The 13,544-nt window shown below is 46.1% G+C and overlaps 1 long non-coding RNA gene across 2 annotated transcripts in view; it reads left to right on the top strand.

Annotated features, from left to right (window-relative positions):
• Positions 1-1,273: 1,273 nt before the first annotated feature.
• Positions 1,274-13,544, top strand: part of LOC112660604 (uncharacterized) — a 57,048-nt gene continuing 44,777 nt past the window's right edge. For both annotated transcript variants that reach the window (XR_004813949.2, XR_003137098.2), the window contains exon 1: positions 1,274-1,586. This is a non-coding gene — a long non-coding RNA (uncharacterized LOC112660604). The remainder of the gene's footprint in view (positions 1,587-13,544) is intronic.

Below are 13,544 nucleotides of genomic sequence, written 5' to 3'. Positions count from 1 at the left end.
TAAAATTTAAGAAAAATCTTTAAAAAAATAATAGAATAGAAGAGCAAAACATCCCCCAGTTGCAGGGACTATGAAATACAACCTGTTCCCTAGAAACTAGGAGCAATCTTTCCAGGTGACAAGGCCCTCTCAGGTTCCCCTCACCTGAATAGCCTGAATAGGTGAAGAGCTTTTCTACCCTCCCAACTGGGCAAGGCTGACTCCTGACAAGATCGTTAGCAGGCATCACAAACCCAAATACCCCAACTGCCAAGCAGATAATATAAATGAGTGAAGTGGACCGTGTGGCCATCACATGGGTATTCCAGTCTTGTGGTACAGCCTGAAGATCCTGCACATTTCCAGAATTTCTCATTTCCCAAGATACAAGGGAAATCCAGGTTTGTTTGTTTGCTTGCTTGCCTTTAGAGAAAGCATGCAAGCAGGGGTGCAGAGGGAGAGAGAGAGAGAGAGAGAGAGAGAGAATCTTTCATTTTTAAGATTTTATTTATTTTGAGAGAGAGAGCATGAGTGGAACGAGGGGCAGAGGGAAAGAGAGACTCTCAATTAGACTCCATACTGAGCACAGAGCCTGACGTGGGTCTTGATCTCAAATCCCTGAGGTCATGACCTGAGCTGAAATCAAGAGTCAGATGCTCAAATTGAGCCACCCAGATACCCCCAAATCCAGGTTTTTATATGAAATCTTTATATGAATAGGTGAAATTAGGTGGTGGCAACAAAGAAGCCCCAAACATGATTGGCTTGAAATAATGAAAATGCTCTTCTTATTCACACTGCATGTCATCAGAAATATGCTGGGGGCTGTGCTCTGTGTCATCTTCGCTCGGGGACCCAGGATGAGGATCGCTCTCTCTCTTTCTCTCTCTCTCTTCCCTTGCCCCTTTTTCTCAGCATCTCCCTCTGCACAGAAATGGAAACACAATGAGTAACGCTCTGGTTCTTAATGCTTCTTCCAGAAGTGACAAACACTACCTTTGCTCACACGGCATTGGTCAGAGCTAGTCACGTGGCCACCTCTAAGTTTGCAGGGTCGGAGAAGGGCAGCCTCACACGTGCCAACGAGAAGAACTGGGAATTCAGGGTGAGTAGAACTAATGACTACCATCACAACTAACACATATTTTTGAAAATACTGTTCAGACCAGAGCTGGTCCATAAGATTTCAGTGTCTGAGTTTGGGGAGGGGGAAGTGAGATGTATGGGCACCACGTCCAGCACTTTCACTGGCTTCTGTGTCCCTTCCGTTGCCCCCTGAGCTCCGTTGGTCAGGAAACCAACTGGGAACAGCTACGAGGTGGTTCACAGTTTCTTAACCATGGCACAACTGGATAATTTTTTGTTGTGAAGGCTCTCTGCGCATTAAATAATGTTTAGCAGCATCCCAGGCATCTGCCCACTAGATGCTAGTGGCACCTCCTCTCCCCGTTGTGACAACAACAACGAAAATGTCTCTGAACATTGCCAGATGTCCCCTGGTTGTGAGCCACTGTGATAGTGGAAGGATCACTGGGCTGCAAGATTGTAGGCAGGTCTGGAGCCTCTCACCTCCCCGCATCTCCTGGGACCCCACAGCAACATGCTTGGTAAGTGTCAGTGATCTCATGTGTCCAGTAGGGGTGACCATTAGTAATCTCCATGAATAAGATTTTTGTGAGGCTAGAATGAGAGTCTGAATACCAAGTGTCTGTGTAACCTGTCCTATTAGGGTTTCAAGGCCTGCGCATTATGGTCTCGCCCAGGTACTGCTCCACGCCCAAGGCCTTGCCCTCAGAGAGAAATTATTTGGGGCCTCTGCCAACTGTCAGCAGTCAATAATAACATCTACCATCATAGTTATTGCTCCTGCTGTATATCTGATGCCTGAAACATGCCTGACAGCATGCTGCCATTTGCATCCGCTCTCTCAAGTAAGGCTCACAACAGCCCCCTCAAAGGTAGGGATCCTTGTCCCTGTTTCATGGTGATGAAATGAAGCTTCAGGAAGGTGGAGGGGCCTGCCCCAAGTTAGGAGGTGATAGAAAAAACCAGATCCGTTATCCCTCCAGGGTGGTGTCTCTTTCTGAGTACTAAGAGTGACAAGGGAGCACAGCCGCCTGGAGACATGAGAGGAGGAGGTGGAAGGGTGTTTTGAGGGTCTGGGGGGGACCTTACTGGGCGCTCCTAGTGAGCCATGCATGAGGGATCTCATCCAATCCTCACAAGGAAGGCTGGAAGGCCAGGGCTCTACTGTCCTGTTTTACAGGGGACCATCCAGAGGCCCAGAGAGGCCCCTCGTCTCACAGTAAGGGAGTGAAGGGGGCAGGGGTCCAGGGCAGCTCTGTGAGGCTCAGGGCCCTTCTTCATATATTCACACCCTGTCGTCGCCCTGGCAGTGTCCCAGCCACCCCGTCTGTGCACGGGCCCCACTCTGCCCCCCTTCCCGGGCACCCACAGGAAGTAAATTCCAGGACTGTCCCCTCGGGCCTGCTCTGGCACCCACCGACTGCAGTCCCAACCCTCACTCTCTCCTCCCAGCAGACAATGCTTTGGAGCCTCCTGATGTTTTATTTCTTGCTCTGCCAGCCCCACGGTGGCCCAGGAGGTGGCTGTCAGGCACATGATCTCGGTGTCAGCTAGAATTACGACGCTCATTCACTAAAAATTAATGGTGGCGGGCGGCCACCCCGCCCTGGCTGGCCCCGGCTCCTGGGCCGAGAGCGCACAGCCCGTCTACACCCTCCCACCCAGCGAGGGCTCACGCTGCCACCGAGGGAAAAATAACTGCACGACGCCCTTGAGGAAGGAAGGAACTCTGGACTGGTGGCCTGCCTGGGCGATGAATGCGTTTCCTCAGCTCACAGATAAACAGTTTACAGTTCTGAAATCCTGTGTTTGACTTTCCCATCTGCTCTCACTCTTGAGGCTGGCACCGAGGCGGCCAACTGTGCCCCCCGAGTGGCAGCTGAAACCCCAAGGCAGCTCCCCCAGCCCCCTCCGCCATGGCCTCAGCCACGGGGCTGCATTTCTATGTTGTTGCTATATGGGAAGGTGTCTTCACTCAGAGAATGCAGGTGGTTCCACAAGGGAGATTTCTATTTCTTGCTTCAACAAATACTTCGTGAGGGCCTACTGTGTGCCAAGCCACTCCCCACGGGGGTCACACAAAGGCCCGGTTGGGTGTGGATAACCACAGCGTACCATGGATGGCTGGGACAGGAGGCGAGTCTACTCAGAAAGAGCTGCTCTTCCAGGATCACAGATTCCCAAGTGAAACTTGTGCTGGTGTCGTTGGTGGGGTTTTTTGTTTTTTTGTTTTTTAACATACGCCTCTCAAAGTACATGAAAGGTATAGTTTTCAGATAACCAAATGTAGGAGGCATGTGGTAGGTTTCCATAAGGTTTTTTTTTGTTTGTCAGTTGGTGTTTTTAAATTAAGACACAATTTTTTTTGGGGGGGGGGCTGTTTTGGTTCACAGCCAAATTGAGGGGAAAGTACAGAGAATTTCCATGTACCTCCTGCCCCAACACATGTGGAGCCTCGTGCATTATCAACATCCGCCACCAGAGTGGCACATTTGTTATAATTGATAAACCTACAGTGACACATCCTCATCACCCAGAGTCCGTAGCTTCCATGAGAGTTCATTCTTGGTGTTGTATAATCCATGGTTTGACAAATGTATAAGGACGTGTGTCCATCACCATGGTATCACACAGAGTGTCTTCATTGCCTTAAAACGCCTCTGGGCTCTGCTTATTAATCCCTCCCTCCTCACCAAACCCTGGCAATCACTGATCTTTTTAGTATCGCCATAGTTTTGCTTTTTCTGAAAGCCATACAGTTGAATCATACAGTAGGTGTCTTTTTCAAATTGGCTCCTTTCACTGAGTAATATGCATTTAAGGTTTCTCTGTGTCTTTTCATGGCCTGATATCGCATTTATTGTTAGCACTAAATAATATTGCATATATCATAGTTTATTTTTCTTTTCACCTACTGAGGAACATCTTAGTTCCTTCCAAGTTTGGGTGATTATGAATAAAGCTGTTACAAACATCCATGTGTAGGTTTTGTGTGAGCATAAGTTTTCAAGTAACTTTGGGTAAACATCAAGAAGTGTGATTGCTAGATCCTGCAGTAAGAGTATATTTAGTTTGGTGGGAAACTGCCAAATTGTCATCCAAAGTGGCTGCACCATTTTTATTCTGAGCAGTAATGAATGAGAGTTCCTGTTGCTCCACACGCCCACCAGCATTTGGTGTTGCCAGCATTCCAGATTTGGGTCATTCTAATTAACGGGTGTGTAGTAGTATCTTGTTGTTTTAATTTACATTTCCCTGATGACATACAATGTGGAGCATCCTTTCATATGTTTATTTGCTGTCTGTATAGTCTCTTTGCTCAGGCATCCTTAAGATCTCTGGCCCTGGATGCCTGGGTGGCTCAGTGATTGAGCATTTCCCTTCAGCCCAGGGCATGATCCTGGAGACCCGGGATCGAGTCCCACATCGGGCTCCCTGCATGGAGCCTGCTTCTCCCTCTGCCTGTGTCTCTGCCTCTCTCAATCTCTCTCTCTCTCTCTCTCTCTCTCTCTCTCATGAATAAATAAATAAATAAAATCTTTTTTAAAAAAAGGAAGATGGCGTGAAATCTCTCTGCTAAAAGTTCTACCCCACTCTAAGTGACTTAGGTAAAAGGAGGCTTTTCCTCGTTCCCAGAATCCAAAGACGTCGGTGCAGTGCAGGCCGACTGAACAACCCACCAAACCATGCAAGGGGCAGAAACACACCTGGCCCGCAGGACTTCCTCGTGTCTTAAATTCTGCTTGGTATGCCCATTCTCTTTCTCTCTCTATGTGCCCTTTTCTAGATGTGTTATTAAGTGGCCACTTACAGATCCAGGCCTCGTATGCCATCCCCAGAGATGGTCTGCCTATCTTTCCTGCTCTCAACTTTAGAAGCCCAAGGAGGGTCTCTGATTGGTCTAGTTTGGGTCAATCAAGGACCCAACAACTATGAGCCATGGTGTATGGTCATATAGCTAAATGATTCCCCCATGTGATAAGGGAAGAATTTCTGAAGAAAATGGAGTGATAATTGGGCACACAAAACAATTAGGTGTCTGTGGCCCTTGTCTGGGACTTTGAAACACTATGGCACATAAATTCTCAACCTTCGGTATGCATAAGAATACGCTAGGGGGTAGAGTAGTTAAGATCTGGACTCTCAAGACACAATCCTAGAGGGGCTTGCTTTGGTAGGTCTAATGTAAAGCCCAAGAATCTTCGTTTTTGTGATAAGCTGAGTGTATTCAATCTTGATGATCCTCAGACTATAACTTGAGAAAGGAGAAAGGTGGCAGTGGAGAAATCTGAGCTTTTCTTGTGTTGAGAAAAAAGACATTCATGCGGCAGCCAATCCTTACTCTTCCAGAAACAGAAAGGAGGGTAAGCCAGAGCCAGCGTCCAGAGAGCCAGATTGGGCACTGGTATCTTTCGCATCCCCAAACATCTAAGTCATAAATATGACTGCTGCCTAGCATTTCTGGAAGCCCCAGGGATGCTGATGAAGAAGCTGGTGACATCCAATAGGAAGAGGGAGAGGTTTTAGAAACAACGTGGCCCTCGGCTTCCCTGTGTGGATCTGAGCAGTGCCCTGAAGGATGAGGAGTCCCCATGAACCCAGGGCACTGGCCCAAGGGTTTGGGACCAAGGGATAAAGGGGTGGACTATCTTTACAAAGAGAAGATAAGCAGCCTGGTATGTGTCCAGTACTCGGGGAGTAAAGATGAGCCCTTCAGTAGAGAATGTTGATGGCAGGTAAACAGGGACGATAGAGCACTAATTCACAGGAGTGGCCTATGGTAAATTCGTGTTTCTGGTTTTTTGTTTTCATTTCTGTTTTTTTTTTCTAGTTTACAGGGAGGCTCAGAGAGTTTATGCAGAGATCTCTCAATGGCCAGGACTGGCAGTATTGAAGCCAGTTTCCATTCACATGAGGGTCTAACCTGGGAAACAGAACTCGTTATCAGGTAGTTCAGTTAAGTGGATTTTTTTTTTTAATTGAGATGTAATTGACATATAACGTTGTATTCATTTTAAGTATATAACATGAAAACATATACCTCATTATATATGTAAATTAACCTCCCTCCCCACACATAGTTATAAACCTTCTTTTTTGTGATAAGAACTTTTAAGACCTATTGTCTTAGCGATTTTCAAATATAAACAGGGTATTGTTCATTTTTGTCACCATGCTGTGCATGGCATCCTGGGGGGATAAACAATGTTCATGAACAATGAACAACAAAAATGAACAATTTATAACTGGAAGTTCGTACTTTTGGCCATCTTCACTTGTTCTGCTTACTATCCCCCACCCTGTGCTCCCCACCTCTGTGCCTTGGCAACTACCAATTTGTTCTCTGTATCTATGAATGCATTTTTCTTTCTTTTTTTAAGATTCCACATATAAGTGAAATCATATAGTATTTGTCTTTCTCTCTCTGACTTATTTCACTTAGCATAATGCCCTCAAGATCTATCCATGTTGTTACAAATGGCAGGGTTTCCTTTTGACAGCTGAATAATATTCCATGGAGTGTATGGAGATATATATACATATATATGTATATATATCACATTTTCTTTACTCATTCACCCACTCATGGATACTCAGGTTGTTTCGATGTCTTGGCTATTACAAATAATGCCTTAGTGAACATGGAGGTGCAGATACTTCTTTGAGATGATTTCATTTCCTTCAAGTATATTTCTAAAAGTGGAATTTCTGGATCATCTGGTAGCCCTATTTTTAATTTTGGGGGGGAAACCTCATGCTGTTTCCCAGAGAGTCTGTATTAATTTACATTCCTACCAAGAGGACACAAGGGTTCCCTTTTCCCCACATTGTCCCCAACACTTAACCTATTGTCTTTTGGATGCTGGCCATACTAACAGGTATGAGACAATATCTCATTGTGGTTTTGATCTGCATTTCCCCAATGATTAGTGATGTTAGGCACCTTCTCATATACCTGTTGGCCATCTGTGTGTCTTCTTAGGGGAATGTAACACAGCGAACCAAAGCTGTTGGAGGAGCTGCAAGAGCAAACAGGGGAAGCGGGGCAACCTAGTTATTAACACTAGGAAGGGAGGAAGCTGCCCTTACTATCAGAGCAGGAGGTGATGTCCCCTTGAGCACCCAGAGGGAGCCAGGACCAGAAAGGATGTGCTACCCAGGAGGAAGAGAACCATGGTAGGAGAACTGTCCTCTAGGGGTTCGAGCCAGGCTGGAGATAGAGCCACAGAGAGCCCACTCAAAGCAGGAAGGCAGGGAGAGATACTGTGACTTCTCTCTTCCTGCCGCCCTCCACCTCCAGCACCTCCCATAGGCCAGTATTACTAGAAACTACCCAACAGCCCAGCACCGGTCAGCCTTTGCCCCACAGCTCAGAGCAGAGCAAGGATGGGGAATAGGTGTGACAGTTCACAGGTGAATGTGTGGTGACCCACATGTCAGGTTCTCACTAATTTTATACAACTCTTCTACCTTGGCCTGAGGATGGGATATAGAGATTATATTTGTTATGTTTTTAAGTATATCTGTTTTTAAGTGCATTTGGGCTACTTATGACTCACCTTGGTCAACCACTGTTATATAAATCCCTGTAGAATCTGTGCTTTTGTTTGTTTGCTTCACTGGCTAAAGAAAGATTATTTCCTTGATCTTGGGAGTACTTGGTAAGCTTGTTCATTCCAAACATGATTCGTATCATAAAGACCTCTAGCGATAAAGGGGAGAGACTGGCTAATGCGCATCTGCCATGGGTCGACCTGGCCATGAACTTATCTTTTTCCTGCCTTTCTGAGAAAAAAAGAATGAACAAAGAAAAATCCCAATACTCCTTCTCTGGTCCCCCATTTAAAATTTCAGAGGCGCCTGAGTGGCTCAGTCAGTTAAGCATCTGACTCTTGATTTGGCTCATGATCTCAGGGTGGTGAGATTGAGCCCCATGTAAGCCTCCGTGCTCAGCAGGGAGTCTGCTTGAGACTCTCTCTCCCTCTGCCCCACTCTCTCACTTTCTAAAAATAAATAAATAGATCTTTAAAAATTTTCAACTTCCCACTATTCAGATATCTAAATATTCCTATCCTTCTGCCCTTTCTTCTTTAGGGCTCATCACTATTTGACCATACATTTTACTTGTCTTATATGCAAATTATATTTTATTGTATCTTATTTATTGTCTTCTCAACTAGAATATGAGCTCCTTGAAGGCAGGAACTTTCAACTTTTTTCATTGCTATGTCCCCAGGGTCTAGAGAAGTGTCTAGTACACACCAGGTGCTCAACAGATAATTGTCGAATTAGTGAATGAACTGAATGGAGAGGACTCTGGTTTGTTGGATCCTAGTTAAGGGTTACCATAGCCAACAGTTTCTTGTTAGCAAACACCAGGTTCCATGTCAATGTCTATGTTTGTGAATGAAGGTGATTGGTCATGAATGCAGGCAGTGGCCTGACAAGATAATCTGATTCTCTTCCTCAAAGTTCATTTTGCCTAATTGTGGCCACTTTAGATGGGATATAGACTTTCCTGGTCGTGCCATGATATTATTCACAATTATCCTGTTCGGGTACACATACGGCCTGACTTCTGAATGTAAAATTCGTCAATGGAGGGAGTCTGTGCAGTGGTACCCATTGTCTTGTGAAAGGTCATGCATCTTTTTTCAGTAGATTAACTTTTTATCTCTTAATGGTGTTAAGAAAAAGGTCAAAGCATCTAACAGATGGGATGTGGAAGGCTTCCAGTGAAGGAGATCAATGTTTCCGACATCAATCTAACTCCAGAAAGTTCTTAATGATCATAGATGCAGTTCATGGGACACAGCAATTGACATACTAGCTTATTGTGGTAGCAAAAATAAAACTTGTATAAAGCAGAGTGTTAGAAGCCTCCTCCTGAAAGCTATGAGCTTATGGGCATCTATGCTGTGAGATCAAGTTTGTAAGTCCAGAGGGCTCTCACTATGGGAAATGAAAAGTCCCCATGCCTTGTTAGCAATTGAACAGTGCTATTTGTAGTAACTACCCCGGTGCACATAAACAGAGGACAAGTGGACAAATCAGGGCTACTGACTTTGTAAATAGTGACTCAGGAATCTTAAAGGACTCAGGGCTGGGGAGGGGGTTGGCGGTAAGATGCTCAAGAACTGAGGTACTTTGCTTAGATAGAGAGTTTAGGTGATAGACAGTAAGGTCAACGGTGCCCTTCCCAAGGCTGTTGCTCCCCAAAGAAACCAGTCCTCTCTGGGCAAGGGAGGAAAAGCATGGGGCTTAGCTGCCCAGAGGGCTAAGGATGAGCACCTTGGGGCTGCCATTTATCTTGTTATTTACTTAATGCCTATCCTCCCAACATTCCATGAGGGCAGGACCCATGTCTCATACAGGGCCAAGGCTGTAGAAGGAGCTCAATAAATAGTTCAGGAATGAATAAATATAGGATCAAATAAATGAATGAAGATGCCAATCTTGGCCACGATTCTGTCTTCCCAGGCCTTGGGTTTCTCAAAGTTTGAACATTCTGTTCCCCTGATGGCCTTGCACGTGACAGGAGGTCCCTCCTGCCCCTGATCTCTCCCAAATCCCACCTGAGGCCAGGGTTTTCACATCTTGTGTCTTTCAGACAACTCACCTGTAAGTTCCTTGTGAGCTTTCTGAGGCTTCCTTGGTGCAAAGTTGGCACAACATTGGGACCTAGTGGAGATGCTAGTGAAGAGACTCTGGGACCAGTGGGAAGGGGAGCTCCCACCCCATTCCAGTGTCCCCAGCATTGGGGACCAGTGACAGCACTGGGTGGCCAGAGCTGCCAACTCTTGTGACATGATTTCTCTGAATGAGGCCTATTTATCTAAGTTCAGAAAAGAGGCTCAGAAAATGACTGAAGATGAGATACTGGAGATGAAACAGATGGATGCACAAGTTTCCACGAGTAGAAAATGTAGGGCAGCCGCCAGATGCTCACTCCACAACTGAGTGGCTTATCAGACAGAGCTGGGCCCCAGCCAGTGCAGTGACCCCTCAGAGTGGCAGGGGGTGTGCAAGGAGGCATAATCCCTAAGACTACAGACCTTCCTCTCCTAGTCACACTGTGAGTGCCTCTAAATCTGGAGCCATGACTGACTCCATGTCCCCAGCCCAGGACTGACACAAAGTAGGTTCTACGATAGTGTTGAACGAATGAGTAAATGAATCTCACCACCATTTTCCCCTCTTTGCCAGGATCTAAGAAAACAATGTTGGCTTCCTGACTTCAAATGGATTTACATTTTTCATGGTGGAGTTTGGCCAACCACACCCCCCTGCCCTGCATCTGCTGTGTGGGTGAGGAAGGGTTTTGAGCCACATACACCCAGCAAGCTGGAGCCCTCTGCCTGATTCCACCTTTACTGACTGTGTGACAGTGGTTGAGTGGTTTGACTTTGAGTCTTAGTATTTTCATCCGTAAAAGGAGAGAATAATGATATCTTGTGACATTGCTGTGAAGTTCTAACATGCCCCATTTTATTTAATTTTATTATTTTAAAGATTTTAGTTATTTATTCATGAGAGATGCAGAGAGGGACAGAGACATAGGTGGACGGAGAAGCAGGCTCCCTATGGGGAGCCTGAAATGGGATTCGATCCTAGGACCCCTGGATCATGCCTTGAGCCAAAGGCAGATGCTCAACCAATGACCCACTCAGGAGCCCCAACATGCCCCATTTTAGATAAAGTTTTATCGTTACTATGTTCATCCTCATCTTCATCTGCAGGTACAGAGACTGGGCAGACAATCAGAGGAAGCTGGCTGGATGTTGAGAGAAAACTAAGGATGAAGATGTGAGCAGATACTGGGTTTAGAGTTTAGTTTTTGCACCCCAGAACACAGAAAACTCCTGAAATCAATCTCTCTACCCTGGGTAAATAGCACATTCCTTCCCAGCAGGTGCCTCTTGGGGAAGCCAGGGTAAGAGCAGATTCTCCATGAGAGGGACAGCTTGATGCAGGCTGCAGTTTTGATGCTCGGAGAAGACAAAACGAAGCTTCCTGGTCTTTTCTGGAGAAGACGAAGTGAAGCTTCCTGGTCTTTTCTGGTCCTCCATTAGCCTATCCCCAGTCCCACTCGTCACTTCAGAGAGCAGCTGCCTTCAGGAACAATAGTTCCTGAAGGAATAGTACAGGGTCCCTGGTTTTCTTCTTTCTTTCTTTTTTTGGTCCCTGGTTTTCTGACCTGACCTGAGCTGGGAACATTTCCTCAAGTCTTTCCTACATCTTCAAAAAGGAATGTCCCCTCCCAGTGGAGAGGGCTTTTGCTTTGCAGACCTCCGGCTTGGTTTGGCTGATTTCTCAAAACACCACCAGCCCTTCGAGAAGCAAATGGTCTATACTCTCATATTTAACCAAGGAATCCAGGAAGCTGGCTGTGGGTGTTCAGAAATGATTTCCAGAGGGTATTCTTTGCATGTTGACTACAAAATTCTTATTCCAGGAAACCGTGGCATCTTCTTGAGAGCAGGGGGTGGTCTAGATAGGAAGGACCAGCCTCGGAGACCCCACCTTCCTCTCCCTCAGCTGTGATCTCAGGGATTCCTGGCCTGTGAATGGTTCAGATTCTTCTGATTTGATTTCTTCTACCCTGCAGGGGACAGCATTGGGCAAAGAACTGAGGAATACATGTGATAAAAGAAGAAACATTTGTTTCCAATTATCCAAATTATTGTTTGCTAATTGAAGTACAAAACGGGTATTTTTTTTCCCTTTTGGTTGGTATAAGCATCCCTTCCCCTAAATCTCTTTGATTGGGCAAAAATGCTTTTGGAGTGTTTACTTTATTCCATACATCATTTTGCTGATTAGTAGTTGCTCAGTAACGTCCTTGCTCAAGAGGCTAGCTTTAACCAGAGCTCAGTCTGTCATCAGAGTTGCAGAAATGGATATATGTTATATGGATACCATTGCGTATCTGTCACATTGGCTGAATTTCTTTAAATGTGGTTATCGATTTTGGGGACCAAATTGTATCTAGCCCTATACTGTCATCATTTTAGGAGCATTTTCTTAGGCCGAGCTTTCTGGAAATGGACCCTGAGATGGACAGTCCCATAAAGGGTATGTTCTCAGAAACACCACCTGCTGGGGAGTGAGGCTGGCAGAGGGTATGGGGAGTGGTGCATTGCAGAGACCACACCCGATGGGGCAGGGAGCACAATGTTGGGGATGATCCTCCAGGGATGTTCCAAATTGAGACAAAGAAGCTGGGCTTTGGAGACCCAGCGCTGATCAGGTTTTGAATCAGAGCTGACAGGGAGGGGGTACAGCCTTTGCAAGGCAGGGCTGAGAGTGTGCCCTTAAATCCCCAGAGAAGGAAGCAGTTGTGAGCCATTAGCAACCGTCACTCCAGGGAGGGATGGGGCTGATGGGGGGCAGAAAACGAGCACCTCTGTCCTGAAGGGGCACCCAGTTAGCACACCACAGCATCCACTGCGCCCAAAGATCCCCAAACATCCTTAAAATGCAAACCACAGACTGACGCATGTTATTTTTGAAGACACATCTGAAAAGCCAGTGGAAACCTTTCCAGCTTTAGGTGCTCGGATACTGTGGTCCTCAAACTCCTTTTAGAACGGAACTCTGCAAAGTCAGTGGTAGCTTTGTTTATTCTGGGCAGACGCAAAGAAGTTGCCTCTGAACTTCTGCCAGCGATCGAAGAAACCGATGATGTAGAACAATTCCACGGGCCATCTCCTTCCTGCCCATCATCTATCATCCCGACCCTCAACCTCTTTTCTGAGTGATGATTGCACCCTAAACACATAAAATTAATCACCACTCGAGGCCAGCCAGGTGTCTCGCCTCCAGAAATTATCTCACTGCAGCAAAAGAACAGCTCGGATCGGATAACGTCTCATAATTTCACATAAAGAGCACCGCGGAGTCATATGGGAGCCCCTGACAGGTTTTGCAAAGTTCTGAGAAGCAAAGAGCCACCTCTGGCTTCATGCAAAAGATCAGGTGGCCGTTATTGCAGGTAAAGGCCCTGTCTCAGGTAAAGAAGAACACCTCGGCTCAAAGAGGTGCTAATTAAATCACCAGCTTCCAACAAAAGAGAAAGCTCCTAGGACAGAATCAGGTGCCCACACGGAGCAGCTCCGTTCCTTTCAGAAACTTCAGGACGGCTTCGCAGTAGTCAGGCAGAGGCTGGGGAGAAGCCCTCCGACTATACACTTAGCAGCAGATTATTACATAATCCAATGAAGCTCTGATTTTGAAATTCCATATGACAAGCCCTGCTTAGCTTAACAGTGGCTGAGAGCGGCAGTCTCTTGTATCCTGTATGTATATTTTATTTTAACTATGCGGCCCTCTGGCAACGTCCTGTACGTTTCAATCAATCAGAAGCTCCATTTGCCAGCTCCGTGTGGAGTTCAGTGCTTCTGAGGATTTGGCAGAGAGAAAACAATCACGGAGATAGATATAAAAATGATTGTCTTAATCTAATCACGTGGCATTTC

The sequence above is a fragment of the Canis lupus genome, chromosome 2 (assembly GCF_003254725.2).
Source record: "Canis lupus dingo isolate Sandy chromosome 2, ASM325472v2, whole genome shotgun sequence".
NCBI classification, from domain to species: Eukaryota; Metazoa; Chordata; class Mammalia; order Carnivora; family Canidae; genus Canis; species Canis lupus.
The sequence above is the reverse complement of the archived record's forward strand: the minus strand, read 5'-3'. Positions and strand labels throughout refer to the sequence as shown.